The following is a 17,194-nucleotide window of genomic DNA, read 5'->3' as shown; positions in this document are numbered from 1 at the left end:
AGTGTCCTGACAACCATGTAGACTGTCCTTATATCTCCATAGTGAATTTAGTTTATCATAGAGACTGTCCTAATACCTCCATGTCACCACATTGGATTATCACCTCATAGAGGCCACCATCCTAATATCTCCAGGTGACCATCTTCAGTGGTCACCTTGGATTCTGATGTCATACAGACAGTCCTTGTATTTCCAGGCCAGTCTCCTTGGATCGCCATTTGGGATTATTATGTCATATAGACTGTCCTAGAATTTCACATCAACAGAACACTACATCATCTCGAATTTACTCCCAATTTATACTTTGGACGTAATTCCTACTTTCACGGTGACATCGCACGAGTAGGAGAAAATCCTGTAGCAGAAATGAGTTTTTTGAATTTCCCACCATTTGTTGGATTTTTATCCATTTTACACACAGAGCAGTTGGCCTACGTCGGATGAGAAGAGGAGATCTTGCAATGTTGTGTGACTTCGTTGATGATGTAATAGAGGAGGGGGAAATCTGACTACAATGCAGGTTGTCCTTCTCCTCCTACAGCCCTGTTACTGGCATGATCTAGGCATTGACAGAGGAGAGGGACTTGCTAATGCTAAATGTCACAGGACAGCCAACAATCTGAGAAAATCAGTCTGTTGTAGCAGTTAAACAGACATACCTTTAGAGAACAGAAATAACTACTCGAGAATAAGGAAGTGGACTACCTTTCAACGTTTAACTACTAATGATCTCAGTGTAAACAGACTTGCAATCACTTAGAGTTTTTAACCGCCAGCAACACGGAACTCAGAAAAGGAACTGAATCATTTGTAGTAACATTGGCCACAGAATATTTATTTTGAGCGTCAGGAAGTTCTCTCTCTAGCTTTGGTTGCCTCGTGTCTGACCACATGCAAAAGTTTCTGCAGACTTGGTGAGAGATACTTGTGCAATGCTTAGATCCTGTGATATTTCGTATAAAGTAATGAACTAGCAAAAATGTACCAGACAAAATAACGAAAAATTACGAAAACGAAGAAGAAACCGAGCGAGACAGCGCAGTGGTTAGCGCACTGGACCCGTATTCGAGAGGACGGCGGTTCAAACCCGCGTCCGGCTATCCTGATTTAGGTTTTCCGTGAATTCCCTAAGTCGTTTCAGGGAAACTCTGGGATGGTTCCTGTAAAAGGACACTGCCGAATTTCTTCCCCATCCTTCCCTAATCCGATGGGACCGATGTCCTCGCTAATTGGCCACCTTCCCCATATCAATCAATCAACTAAGAGAAACTCTGATACTATTCTTGTGGTTCAATCATGCATGACATGCAGAAGTGGCCTCAAACACTGGTTAAAATGTTAAATTGATGATGAAACGAAAAAAAAAGTAGAGGAAATGAAAACCACTCTTCTCGGTCTCATATCCACGACACCAGATACAGGATAGGGCAAATAAAAGTGGACCAAAGAACAGAGTTCCAGGGTACAAAGAAACACAGAAGAGGAAACGAAATACAGAACTAACTTTACTATAGCAGATGTTGAAAGTGGCCACCATGCATCTCTTGGCACTTTTGAGCCCTGATCAGCAAGCTGCCGAAGGCCGATCGAAGCTGGGCTGCTAGGATTAGTGAAATCTCATCGGATATGTTCACATGCAGTTCTTGAAGACTATGAGGATTGTTGCAATACACCTTGCATTGAGGGCTCCGCACACAAGGTAACAGTTTTCTGACAGATCTGGTTACCTGAGTGGCCATCTAGTTCCGCGACCAGACTGACCTTTGCTAACAACTCTGTCAGGCGTGAAGAGTGTGTAAATGTGCTCCAAGGTTCGGCTGGCTGTATAGGCAGTTGCTCCATCTTGTTGTAAGCAACATTAGGTCTTTTCTTCCTCCATTAACGCTGTCACAAATGGTTCCAAAATGTTGGCAATGTAGCGCGTCGAATGTCTGAGCCACATTTATTTGCCCCAACCATTACAAGACTAATTGTGGCTTTACCTTAGAATCCAGTAGACCTAATGGCATTTCCAAACGTACCGAATGAGGAATATGGAGATTACAAGTTGGAACATGTTTATGGATGGAGCACCAGAGAAAAACAAGGTTTATGAAGGATGGACATGACCTAGAGAATGACAATTGGTCTATTTACAGATATTCCCAGCAAAATTTGAATTTCCCGACAGTTTTACACAGTTTAAGGGTGAAAAGAAGGCAAACAAGGATTTAACGTCCACTTGACGATTATAATGGGTAGAGATGAGCTCCTTACATGGGACCCAAATCGATAACGGAACTAGGCATGCTCGTAATAAAAGAATCATCCATGCATTCGGCTTACTCAGTTCAGGACATCCACAGAACTTTAAAGGTTAGACACGGATTTGACACTGATACTTCTAAACCCAGTCTCTTTACCACTGTGCTACCTCGACCAGCAGCATAAGTAAATTCTCAAAAATTTAAACATTCGTGATGCCATCTGTGTCACTGTGGTTTCCATAATTCGGACCGCCGTATTTGAATTTTTACGTTAGTCATTTGCTTTCTTTTCGAATATCCTGCCAAATTTCCCGATTATTTTTGTTTAGGACAAGTGAGCTTACCACCAGTAAACTGGCAACACTATAAGGACAGAGACGAGAAGGGACCACGGGAAGTGATATCCTCAGAAATATGGCAATAATTCATTCTCAGACCGAAAACTACAACTTACACACCATTTCAGAAATCACATGGATCTCAGCTAAAGTAAAATACTCTGCATTATCTAACGGGATAATTAACCAACTCATTAGGTGAATATTCAGAGGTTATGATGAGAAGACTGTGGTTTCAAGGATCTCGGTACTTCAGACCGTCCTGTTCTGAGTTGTCGTCAGTATCAAGATGTCCACAGTGAAAATTTTCCAAGTTTCCCAACTATTTGCTTTACTATTTTACATAGCGTATTTTGAAAACAAATTGTGAGGGGAAATATTAAGAGATTTTTAATTTAATTCTAACACATATGATGGTAAGGATATACTTTTCATTTACGTTAGTATTTCCGTGTATTTTTACCACTGTTTTTTCTAATTTTTGTTTATCTTATCAGTATATCATGCCACGAGACGTAAATTTTGACAAGCAATGCAGACATAAACGTATTTCGTGGTTCTTCAATGTCGCTTCCACACGATCCTGAGGAAGTGCATAGAATATTCCATGGGGAAAACCAGTACTGACATATAGTTCACATTACATTTTCTAACAAAAGCATGCAACGGGAAATGTAGCTAGTGTAATTGTGGCAGCCGAAACTATTCAGAGCATTACGATATTGCAGTGCCTGTGTTATTCAGATTACGATCCAAAGTTCATTTGGACATGTATGCATGAATAGCCCTTGGTTTAGCGACCATTTGTATACGTATCGGGAGAACGGACATATTGCAGCTGTCCTGCAGTACAGAGCCAAAATGTGAAATTTACACACTTCTTCCAGCCCAGGCAAATTGAGGAAATCCGTTAGTGCTTTTGCACTGGATGTGGTCTCGAATGGGCCTTAGACGGTTTATAAAAGCACTATTTGTTCATGGGCGTTTCCTGATAAAACCCCGAAAAGTCATGATTTTAGAGTACCAAGAGTACTAATGTGGGGATAGCCACTTTCGTAATTTCTATTCACAGCAGTTCGTCGTAATTTTTACCGTATGTTCTTACTATGATGTTCTCCGGGAACACTGAAACTGTTTTCGATAGCATTATCCATTACTGAGAACCAGAGGTTCAAACTTAACGTACTTATGTACACAAAATATGCACGTAATATCGTAAATGTAGTTTCGACTGCCTTAGTGAAAACCTGATTAGGGTTCTGGGATCATCGCACGATTCTGAGGTCACGAAACTGTTTTTGCCCGCAATTTTCCCAAAATATGCACGTAACATCGTAAATGTAGTTTTAACTGCCTTAGTTATTCAATCTGTATATTGAGCAAGCAGTAAAGGAAACAAAAGAAAAATTCGGAGTAGGTATTAAAATCCATGGAGAAGAAATAAAGACTTTAAGGTTCGCCGATGACATTGTAATTCTGTCAGAGACAGCAAAGGACTTGGAAGAGCAGTTGAACGGAATGGACAGTGTCTTGAAGGGAGGATGTAAGATGAACATCAACAAAAGCAAAACGAGGATAATGGAATTTAGTCGAATTAAGTCGGGCGATGCTGAGGGAATTAGATTAGGGAATGAGACACTTAAAGTAGTAAAGGAGATTTGTTATTTGGGGAGCAAAGTAATTGATGATGGTCGAAGTAGAGAGGATATAAAATGTAGACTGGCAATGGCAAGGAAAGCGTTTCTGAAGAAGAGAAATTTGTTAACATCGAGTATAGATTTAAATGTCAGGAAGTCGTTTCTGAAGGTATTTGTATGGAGTGTAGCCATGTATGGAAGTGAAACATGGATGATAAATAGTTTTGACAAGAAGAGAATATTAGCCTTTGAAATGTGGTGCTACAGAAGAATGCTGAAGATTAGATGGGTAGATCACGTAACTAATGAGGAAGTATTGAATAGGATTGGGGAGAAGAGGAGTTTGTGGCACAACTTGACAAGAAGAAGGGATCGGTTGGTAGGACATGTTCTAAGGCATCAAGGGATCACCAATTTAGTATTGGAGGGCAGCGTAGAGGGTAAAAATCCTAGAGGGAGACCAAGAGATGAATACACTAGACAAATTCAAAAGGATGTAGGCTGCAGTACGTACTGGGAGATGAAGAAGCTTGCACAGGATAGAGTAGCATGGAGAACTGCATCAAACCAGTCTCAGGACTGAAGACCACAACAACAACAACAGTGAATACTTGATTAGGGTTCTGGGATCATCGCACGATTCTGAGGCCACGAAACAGTTTTTGCCCGCAATTTTCCCACCAATAAAGCTTTATGAAGCCCCGTCGCTGTATAATGGGCAATTCACATCTCTACAAGTTCTCTTGACTTGGAAATTATTAGATTTATCCTTATGAAAAATAATTTTTACATACAAATTCTTTGTATTTGCAAATCAGACACTGAACTTTTTGGTATATCGTACGTGTAACCTGAAAGTATTTTGCATTTTTATGCAAAATGGTGTAAAGCGAACTTGGGTTGTATGGGAGACGATTTTACATTTACCTTATATTATACGTTCTTATTAGTTGATTATATGCTTCTAAATATATTCATGTGTTGATGTGTATGGATAAACAGTCAAAACTTTTCTGATCTACAGACTTCGTTTTATGTAAGCATCACATCCTGTTGTAGGAGGGAAAAGAAGGGAACCAGCTGTCAGAGCACAAAAAAGGTGAATATGTTCCTCTTTAAAAGACCCTGACAGATAAGTGGAGGACAAGTTACCTCAATCCTCACTCCACCTTCTTCACCAAAAATTTTGGCGTGCAGATCTGTGCTTTTTGTGCTGAAAGAGAGTGGCAGAGGGTCAGTGACAGTGGAAGAGAGGGCAGATAGTGCCAGTGGGAGACAAAGAGAGAGGAGACAATGATGGTGGTGGAGAGAAAGTGACAATGAAAGAGAAAGTGAGATGGATGAAGACAATAGTTGTGAGAGTAAAAGAGAGAGGATAAGTGACAGTCATTGAGAGACAGTCGTAGTAAAAGAGAAAGAGAGATGGATGGAGAGAGTAGCAGTGGAATCAAGAGCAATGGAAATTAAAAACAATGATTTGTGGAGACGTACATAGGCTTGGGGGATATATCCCCCCACAACCCCTAATCACCCGACTAGCGAACTTCAACACGAAAAAATTGGCCCACATACCCCCATCCCCTATACCTATGTGTTAAATTTCCCAGTCTAGGGCTCAAAGCGCCATGCAGACCATCCCAGAGAACAAGTGTAGAGAGGAGATAATGGTAGTTAAGATAGCAGAAGGGAAGCGAGAAAACAATGGCAGTGGGACAGAGAGGCAATGAAAGTGGCAGAGAAGGAGACAGTGGTAGGGAAGGGCATGAGAAAGGGGTAAGACAGTGACAGGAGGAGAGACAGACAGGAGAAAGTGCCAACATGAGAAAAATATGACGGTGGGAGGGAGACATATGCAGACAGTGACAGTGAGAGAGATATGCTGAGTATGAAGGCTTCACTATAAACGGAAACTGGGTCAAAGAATTTCAAAAGTTCTGTGCTAAAACAGCCCGAATATGTTCATATGTCAAAATTTTAATGATCCCCACTGTTCTCTAAGTGTCTTTTAAAGAGGAACATAATCGCCTTTTTTGTGATCTTTCAGGAGCATTTTGCAGCTGCTAACATAAAAAATTCTATTGCAGCCAGGACGCTAGTACGAGAGCAAGTCCATTCTTAAGAAAGTTTACGGAAACGGTTGGGTTACATCATTACATGTTGATCAATATATAACGTCTTAGAAATAACCATACATTGTTTCTAAAAGTGTCGGGTTAAGGCAGAAAACATCGTTATGGCGAGGTCTGCCGACTTCTACTGCATTTTCTTATGACGTAGCGATCTGTACATCAAGTTTCGTAAGTATTTTGCTTAATACATGTGTACTTTACGATCGCCAGCGAAATTATTGTAAACGCAGAAGAGATAATAATGCCAGCTAAGATACGTATTGTAGACTACCTTTACTTCAGTGCTAACGGTATCTTTCAGTAATTACGCCATGTTAAAATACACTGCCTGACAAAAGAAAATTGAAGCACCCAGAAAACATGGTCGCATGTCAACGTAACTTCGCACGTGTACACATTAGCAGTTTTTTAAACAGAGTCGCCATTCTCTATGAAAGGTAGAATGGGCTCCACAGTGCATTAGCGTTGTTCCTTTACAGTGGTGTTCTCAGACATGGTAACGTAAATAATGGCAGCGAACAACATCAGATGTTGAATGAGCACTGTGAAGCACACGGATGTGCCGCATACTCATGTGAGACAATGTTATCAACATCTGACAGGATTCGAAAGGGTCTTTAATGTGGGTCTCCATGTGGCAGGCTGATAGAGTTGTGCAATATCCAGATTTGTGGTGCAGTCGGATATGAAAGTGGTCTGACGATGTCCTACATGGGAAAGACAGGGCAGGATTATTCATAAATATTCCAGTCGACTATGTCTGGCCGCCATAAGAGCGAATCGCATATTGTGCACCAAGTGCATAGTAGCACCTTCAAAAAGTTGCATGTGAACATATTCAGACTCTTTTAACACAGAACTTTCTGTCATTTTACCCAGTCTCCCTTTGTAGTGAAGCCTTCATACTCAGCATCTCCCTCTCACTGCCACTGTCTACCGTAACATTTTTCTCACATTGGCCCTTTCTCCTGTCTGTCTCTCCTTCTGTCATTGTCTCAGCCCTTTCTCACGCCGTTCCTTACCACTGTCTCCTTGTCTACCACTTTCACTGTCTGTCTGTCCCACTGCCAGTTTCTTTGTCCCATTCTTCTTCTATCTCGTTGTCACCATCTGTATCTTCCTCGCTCCAGGATATCAAGGGCCAGTTACGACAGGTGTGGGTTAACTTACGTCAGCAGAGGCTACAATGATTTTACCACAGCCTTCCCAACCGAATCAGTGTATGCATCGAAGCCAGACGTGACACTGATAAGTGGCCTCATACAGCCCACTTCTTTGTAAATTTGACTCGGTTGTGTGACCACTGAATTAACATTACACACACTGTTACAACAACAGCAAATGTGATAGCTGTCGATTCTATCAGTCTGTGAACAGACAGTTGCAGTACATGCATGGGGAGAGAAGTGAACAGAGAAGCAATGAATCACACGTGACTATAATTGAAGCTCAGTCTGACTCAAGTCGCAAGTTTCGTTTCGTGCTCTTCCTCCCTTCTGGGTGCTTCGCTTTTTTTGCAACGCATTATATATCTCTGCATTTGTGTTCTCTGTGTTTACTGATATGTTTTTACCGGACTCACTGTCAGAGAGTAACATTCATCTCGAGAATAACTATTTATGGCAAAACTAATACTAAATTCTCATTTTCACTGAAATGGCTGATTATATTATATGAAGGTCTCAGTTAAAATTTAACAGTGCATCAAAGGGGGATGCCGAACTTAACGTGAATGATTTGCTGTGATTACTGTGCACGGGACACTGAAGTGGGCTATTATTAGTTCTAAAGCGGTGCTGATTATGCAGTTATTTCTCAGTTCAATGGCAGTGTCTACTTATTTTGTGCAGCATGGTTCCAACTGCTGTACATCCAAATCGACATTTATATTAGTGGTGCAAGATGATCAGCAACTTTCATTTTGAGTGTATATTTCGTTAAATGAACAGTACTGTAGCATGCAGTAATTGTTGTACTTACGCAACAAAAGTTTGGCCTGGATTGAGCTCAGTGCAAGATTTATTTAACAACGAACAGCTGCCAGTAATGCGTACAACAAACCCTCCACCGTATTTATGTAATTATAATAAATTTTTCACATAAACGCTAGAGTGTACGACTGTTAACGTATATGTTCGAAGAACAATTTCGATCTGTAAGTGTTGGCACTGTCAGCTGAAGAATACTACTCGTTTACCAAGAAGCGATTAACAGGTGAGGTTTCCCAATATTCTCACTCCAGAATAAGAGCTGTATTGACGATTTGGTAAATTTTCAGTGCCGAAATAGTGTCGCTGGTTTACTTATCAGTACATAATCTATAATCTCTGGTAACACGTTAGCAGTTAGTCCCATTAACACTCGATTAATTAGATTTGTAGTAGTTTGGGGAAAGATTTTGGATGGTTTGCAAACAGATTGGAGAGAATATGCGTGTGTGTGTGTGTGTGTGTGTGTGTGTGTGTGTGTGTGTGTGTGTGTGTGGGTGGGTGGGTGTGTTGCACTGATAACGGTTCTAGGCGCTCAGTCCGGAACCTCGGGACAGCTACGGTCGCAGGTTCGAATCCTGCCTCGGGCATGGATGTGTGTGATGTCCTTAGGTTAGTTAAGTTTAATTAGTTCTAAGTTCTAGGCGACTGATGACCTCAGAAGTTAAGTCGCATAGTGCTCAGAGCCATTTGAACCATTTTTTGCACTGATAAACCTGTGTTACTACTGCAGTGGTAATGAGGCTAAGTGGTTGCACGTAATGATTAGCCACAACATTCCTATTCCAATCCAACACGGTTAAGAATGTCATCGTCCATGTCCGACATTTAAGCATTTACTGCTTTCCCTCAACTAAAGATTCATAAGAGTTTCAGTACTCCACCAAGAACTGGCGCTGGCTGTGTGAGGAAGCTTGGGTCCAAATGTCTACCACACTAGTGTCAGAAAGTGAAAGATGACACAAGCACGAATCACGACCTCACCTCACAGCTTTACTTACGCCAGTACGTCATCTACTTCCTTCCAGACTTCAAAGAAGCTCTCTACTCAGTTGCTAGAGCACTTACCCATTAAAGATAAAGCTTGCGAGTTCGTGTCTTGGTACAGCACACACAGTTTTAATCTGCCTGGAAGTTTCATACCAGAACACACTCCACAGCAGAGTGAACATTTCGTTCTGGAAATATCCATCAGGCTCTGGCTTAGCAATATCTTCGCAATATCCTTTCTTCTTCTCGCACGGTTTTCAGCAGAGTTTCTGTGAAGTTCGGAAGATAGGAGATGAGGTACTGGCGGAAGTAAAGCTGTGAGGAGGGGTCGTGAATTGTTCTTGGATAACTGAGTCCGTCATTCCTGCTTTGTATAGTAGACTGGTAAGTTGACCTAGTTCTCCCTCTTACTGTAGCGTCGTGTGTCTCACATTTTTCTGTTCAGTGTCGCATGAGTCCTTGAGTCCTTGTTTTTTAGTGCCTGGTGTTCATGCAACCCTTACTGATGCAGCATTGTCTTGCTTCCTACGTCTATTCCACGAACAAATATTGTCAGCTTCAGTTTTGATACACATGCCATGTGTAGCCCAGCTCTTTAGAGATACACGACTGCTTGGTGGGGAAGATCAAATTTACTACAGATAGGTGCATTCTGCATACTCTGATTCAGAATTATAAGTGTTTTTTGTTAAATTTCTGATCCGCTTCCGGTTGACAGGATATTATTACGTCATGGTACACAGGTCCCCTTTATTCCACTAGCATTGTTCTTATGGTGACTGCAGAAGTGATCTATACAAATGTTCAGGTTTTTCTTCTTCCATCAGACGTAGATACAGTTTTCTAAGATCCATCCTGCTCCCTTATGGGGATATACAACACATTCGAAGAGAACACTGTTCTACTCACCACTGCTTCCAGATATTACCTCTCACTTGCGGGTATTTGGCTATCAGGTTCATATTACTTTTACTGGCCAGAAAGGAACCTACTTTATTTGTAATAATAATGGCCACCTACATACCAATTGCATGTGTCGTGTGGAGGTATTAAAACCTGATTGTGAACAGCGTAGAAACTGACTATATCAGATGTTCTCCCACAGTATTCTGCAGCTACACCAACCCTGGTTACTGAGCATCAAATGGGATCTTTGAGGGATAATACCCATGAATTTCCCCCACTGCCCATGCATAGGGATATTAAAGCCGCCACTCTGGCAATGCCTCATTCAAACAAGAGTCACAGAATGCGGGATGATAATGCAGTTTACGAGCCTTACCTCTTGGTTCGTCCTTCAGATAGCAAACCATTGAAGGACCCTGTTCTCTGGCCTGAGATTGTGAATGATGGCATCGGTAGTGGGACAAAGGTCAATTCACCCCACTCTGCATTGTTGCTAAATTTATTAAAGATGGCAGATCCAAGATGGTGGCATTAGATATGGTAACATCGCAATGACATCATGGCCAGAAGTTCAAATTCTGGCGGGAAAACAGATCAATTGGGCTACCTCCACTAACGTAACCCCCTCTCCTCCACTTCTCCCTCGCCGCCCCCAGAAAATGGCAGGAAGTTCAAATTTTGGCAAAAAAAAAAAGGTCACTTGGGCTACCACCACAAATCTAAGAAAATGATAGGAAAAAAGGTCACTTCGGCTATCTCCACAAACCTAAGTCATTCGACCACTACCTCTGCCTAGGAATTGACAGGGAAAGGACAGCTTGCGCTGGGCTGCTGGATAGGATGGACGTAAGTATTTAGTTTACAGGCAGTCTTTATTTAAACAATTTGAGTTATCATAGACAGTAGCTCCATCCAGCGAATTCACCATGAGGTCAGGAGTCCAACTGACATAGTATACAGTACTGCCAACAGAGGGCGCTGTCATCCAATGGCGGTCTATGGGGGGAAAATGGGGGGAAAAGGAGTCAGCCTGTTCTGGGCTGCAGGTGAGAGGAAGGACTGTACTTTATTTATTATGGAACAGTTTATTTAGGGATGGATTTCATGTATTCTATTTATTACTCTGATACAAAACACTCACTCTGCCGTGCTTTAAGGTCACAATAGATAGCCTAAAGACCTGCAAAATACTCGTAAATCACCGATATAATGCAGTACACTGATGTACAGACACGCAAACAACTCGTAAATTGTCAAAATAATGCATGTAAAAGGCTCTGCAAATACGCTCACAACGCTTAAAAAGCCGAAAATAATGCAGTACACACTCAGTGCACATGGAAAAACGCTTTCGAACTATCATGAACCGCGATCTTTCAGCGAACTATTCCCTACAAAGGTTCCAACGTGTGTACGTGCACCGACGCCGCCGACCCACCGCAGGAGAGACGAACGCAAGGGCTCTCAGGCCGCTGTCACCTATAGCCAGTAGGTGAACTTCACGTCTGTTTTAGGGTGTACAGTCAGAGTCCTTCGAATGTTATACAGACGTCCAATGTCTATGTAAATAAGTGTCATGTCACTCTCTGGACATGCACATGTTCACCTAACCACAGTGGCTGAGGCATACCTGCTGGTCCAGCACTGAGAGAGATGTTTGCATAGTGGCTCTCCCTCGCAGACACAGCTAAAAGGTTCATCAATGCTATACTGACGTCTCAGGTCTATGTAAATAAGAGACAAGTCTCCCCTCTGAATGCACTATAAAAATGCGTTGCAATGCTACCCACAATAGGGCAGGCTGCATTCACCCTGGCGGTCCTAACGGGATTTGCAAGACGCTTCTGGCTGCGTACGTGTTTACCCAGTCACCACGCATACCTGCTGGTTCAGTGCAGGCCTAATTGCCAAGCGAGAGATGTCTGTGTAGCGACTCATCCGCGCAGGCGCTGCTCAAGGGCAGTCAGCATTATACTGATGTCTCATGTTTATGTAAATAACAGCAAGTCCCACCTCTGGATGCGCTATAGAAATCTTCTGCAATGCTTTCAGAAACTGTTAACGAAAATAGTCCAGAATAGCGCCGAATGCATTCTTCCTGATGCTCCTAGAGGCAGAGCCCGTCCATCACATATCAAACCCTCACAGAAATCGTAAACTGTCGCAGAAACAGACAATGGTCGCTTTTCTAGGCGCTTTCGTGATGTCTCAGCATGTCTGCATGGAAATTCGTGCCCTAACAGGACTTGTTTATGACAATAGCACAGAATAACGCCGAAGGCATATCTCCTGATGGTCCTAATGTGGCACCCCATCCGTCATGTGTTACTCTTACTGTCTGTCTGAACCAGCGATCACCATCTATATTCAGTGTCATGGTATTTGTCTGGAAAAACCACTTCATTCCCAGATATTGCCATACCTCGATTGATAAAAACAGTATAGCTTTTAACATGGCTACTTGTGTGACTAAGACCGATTGTGATTCTAAAATGGTCGTTGTGATCGTGTTTTTTTAACATCTGGTGGTTTGTTAGATTATCTCATTCTAAGACACACTGTTACTACTCGCACGAAAAACTTACGAGACACGTCCACCATCGCTGATTTTCGGTCAGTATTATTTCGTTTCGGCAATCACTTATTGGCAAAGTATTATACTTAGTAGTAGGGAATGTGTGATAGTTTCGCCTCGAGCATCACACATACCAAGTATGTGTGTGTGTTCCGAGATGTGCAAAGGAAATGACTATGTCCAGTTATAAGGAAGGTATGGATTTGACGATACCTAGGGGAAAAGTAAGTCAAGTCAAATGGTTCTAATGGCTTTAAGCACTATGAGACTTAACATCTGAGGTCATCAGTCCCCTAGACTTACAACTATGTAAACCTAGCTAACCTAAGAACATCACACACATCCAGGCCCGAGGCAGGATTCGAACCTGCGACCATAGCAGCAGCGCGGTTCCAGACTGAAGCGACCAGAACCACTCGGACACAGCGGCCGGCTAAGTCAAGTCATAACAATGGTACAGATATATCTATTTCTGGGGCCACAGCCATCAGCAGGGTGTATTTCAGATACTTCGCTCATTGTCGAATGTCGTCGAATTGAGACCACGATTGTAATATTTAATTGTAAGTACAGCGATCAAATATCCTAGGACGATTCTGTCTAGGGGTGCCGGCGGTGACCTGTGGAGGGAATGATTGACGTTTCCCGCTAATACCAGGAGGTGTCCGAATGGAAAGGCCTGTTGGGATGCAGGAATGTAGTTGACTTAACCATGTCGTCCTCTAGACGACCGAATAGTGAACTAATGGTATGTGATGGACAGCTTTCGTGATGGCGTGGAAATTTGAGAAGATACAATATGGACGCGTGTTTGTGTTGGACCATTATTACCTCCCATGTAAATTGTCCGGCTGACTGCTTCTGCACATTTCGCGCCTTTATGTACGATGTGAATCATTCTGCTGCCTGTCGCAACAGCATTTTCTGTACACTGTCCACAAGCAGTCGCTGTTGTGGATTACAGGTAGATTCTGGACGATTTAGTTCAACATCCATTCGGTAGATGGGGTGCACTCTGTCGCATGGCAGTTGGTTTTGAACAAGGTAGGTTAGTGTTGGTGCAGTGGCTTTCGCCTCTGTCATACATTAATTTTTCATGTATAATTTTATAAACATAGCCTCTTTTTCTAATTTTGAGCCACGGCACATGTTCGTCATTAAGAGGATAAGTGAATTTCGTTCAGTTTTTGACTTTCCCCTCAGAATATACGTGCAGGTTTCTGTTGATTTGAGTTTCCAGCCTTTTTCAATATGGGTAAATTGACTAGTGTGTCACATTTTCGGTATTTTAGCTCACGTCACAGGTCTGTAGCCGGCTGCGGTGGTCTCGCGGTTCTAGGCGCGCAGTCCGGAACCGTGCGACTGGTACGGTCGCAGGTTCGAATCCTGGCTCGGGCATGGATGTGTGTGATGTCCTTAGGTTAGTTAGGTTTAAGTAGTTTTAAGTTCTAGCGGACTGATGACAACAGCTTGAGTCCCATAGTGCTCAGAGCCATTTGAACCATTTTTGAACAGATCTGTAATATTAGAGAGATTGTGGCCATGGGTGCAGCGCCATCACAACAATATGCTATCGCTGGTGATCACAACTTCTGTCCTCTACTTGGCGTTAGATACTGAATCAGCCATGCGTATGTTGCACAGAGCTATCACCAACAGATTGTGGCTTGATTCCCAAGCGAGTGGAACTTGGTGGGACCTGGAGCAGGTGGGGTCCCCAACAATCCCAAGGAAACAGCTGGCTGGCCCAATATGCAGCCTGCTGAAGCCCAGAGCGATGGCAGCAGCCATCACAGCTACCTTGCTTTCAGGAATGGTGAGTCATGGTCAAGGTAATACAGTACTCATTGACATTTTGACCAGTATGTAGAGGGCACTTGCAGTGTATGTTTAAATGAAGATATAAACATTCCTATCCTTTCCCAGCAAAACAGAAGTGAACAGATCAAAATTTAGCATGATATCAAATGGGAATTGGACAATTGACATGTGTAGGACTGTGCGTGATGTCGGAGGAAAATACCGTAGCCATCTAAATTTCTATAGGTGACGTGACTACTATAAATATCTATATATATTTCTACACATCTGAGTGAATAATAGTTTGGAGAAAATGTGTTAATCTGGTTTTCATGTCACTGAAAGTAGGTCTGCTACACATATAGCAGGAAAGTTCAGAATGGTTACTAACTGTAGGGTGAAAAAAATGTTTACATATCCAAGGACAGCCAACAAAATACATCTTTTGTCATGGATGTGAAAAAAGCCTCTACAGGCTTAGACTGGCGTGAAAGCTAGGAAAAATGCAGGAAATCTGGCAAGAATACAGGTTGCACCTGTATCCCACATTAACCTCCACGGATTCTGTTCTCATAGAGTATCCCAAGTCATCCGTCTGCTGGTGTCAGTTCATCTTTCTTGAATCACTATCTGGGATTCCAAAAGAACAATGTACCATATTTAATTTCCCGACATTTTAGATCTTGAGCAATGGGTCTACTTCCATTCTTATATCATAGGAGTGGAGGAAAAGCCATTGGCACAACCGAGCTATTTTGAATCGACCACTATTTTTTTTTCATTTACTGGCAGTTTTTGAAATTGCTGCCATTTTATATGTAGGGCAATTGGCCTTTGTCAGAGGGGAAGAAATCTAGCAAAAATGCATGATTTCATCAGTGACATCATAAGTGGAGAGGGGGGGGGGGGGTAGACTGGCAACAAAACACTCTATCACAGAACAATCATTGCCTTACTATTAGCTCAATTAATTCCAAATTTGCGTAAATATAGGCCTAGAGATTTCTGGAGCGTGGCGAAAACATCACTTGCAAGACCAGCAACAGGGACAGAGACATTCTTTAACTTTCCATTGAAGAAGCGAATATTTCTTCTGCGCTAAGACTGAGGAATTCTTTCATAAACAGTGTGACTGGATGCTTGGAGGAAGAAGGTAAGAGTGTGGAATCGCCGAGGACACCCGCCAGAAGTCACCACTGGACGTTTCACGTGATCTCCATTAGTCACGCTCACATCGGTTATGTACCACTACCGGTTTCAACAGAATGTCCCATCAAGTAAACTACAAAGATAATAGTGTAGTCAACTATGTACATGCGAACACAGCCACTCTAATTGTTATTTTGATAAGCACTATAAACATGCCGCATCCCAGCAAAAGCAAATATATGTGGAACATTGCAACTATAAATAGCTGATATTGTCAGGTGGAGAGCCATCAATTAATTCTATGTAAAGAAATCTTTTGATATGAAGTTTTTTATTGCCTTTATCGCGTGCATGTACATTCAATTACTAGTATTACTAGTTTCGACAGGACTAAGCTGCCATCTTCAGATCTTCAATGGTTCAATGGCTCTAAGCACTATGGGTCCTAACATCTGAGGTCATCAGTCCCCTAGAACTTAGAACTACTTAAACCTAACTAACCTAAGGACATCACACACATTCATGCCCGAGGCAGGATTCGAACCTGCGACCGTAGCGGTCACGCGGTTCCAGACTGAAGCGCCTAGAATCGCTCAGCCACTCCGGCCGGCCCATCTTCAGATCTGCAAGGTTACAAAAACTGATAGAATATTTACACTGCAGTACCTGTAATCGTGTTTTATGGGCTGTAAGGTTACAAAAATTACGAAAATACTTACACTGTAGTAGCTGGAGTCGTAATTTTCTAACCTTGTAGATCTGAAGATGGCAACCTAGTCCTCCGAAACTAGTAATCCAGTGTACATACACGCGGTCAAGGCAATAAGAAGCCTTCTTTAATTGAATATTGTAACAGCGCTGCATGTTTTGTAATTATTTATGAAATACTGTTCCTCTCTATTTTAATTTGTTACCGTATCAGCAAGTAATATTCCACCATACTTTATCAATATGAATGTTTTAATATCATTTATCATTCCAATAAATGATTACCTCATCATGTTGGTAAATTTCAATATATAGAACGCCACCTTGACTGAATATTTCTCAATATAATTTGGGGCTAATTCACTGCTTTTAACTGTCTCAGAATCATCCCCATACATTTTCTATTTAGACACTACAATTTCCATTTGTTGGGAATCCTTGAGTTACTTTACAGTTATTACTAATGTCTTCTCTTTATGTTTTCCTCTTTTCCTTTTAAGATTTAACTTTTGGATACTCCTCCGATTTTTTATGTGTATGAGTTCATAGATCGTATGATCCATCCAAAAGTAGTGAAGTTATCAGATCTTGGGTACCGAAGTTAACGTCGGTGATGTATACAACATAGTATTCTAGGAGTTCCTCCCTGCGTGGTGCTAAAGATGGTTTCCAGTATAAAAACAACACATTTAAATGCAGTGTATGAAATTCGTTTCCCATTACCATAA

This window comes from Schistocerca serialis, chromosome 3, assembly GCF_023864345.2.
Source record: "Schistocerca serialis cubense isolate TAMUIC-IGC-003099 chromosome 3, iqSchSeri2.2, whole genome shotgun sequence".
Classification (NCBI taxonomy): domain Eukaryota; kingdom Metazoa; phylum Arthropoda; class Insecta; order Orthoptera; family Acrididae; genus Schistocerca; species Schistocerca serialis.
The sequence above is the reverse complement of the archived record's forward strand: the minus strand, read 5'-3'. Positions refer to the sequence as shown.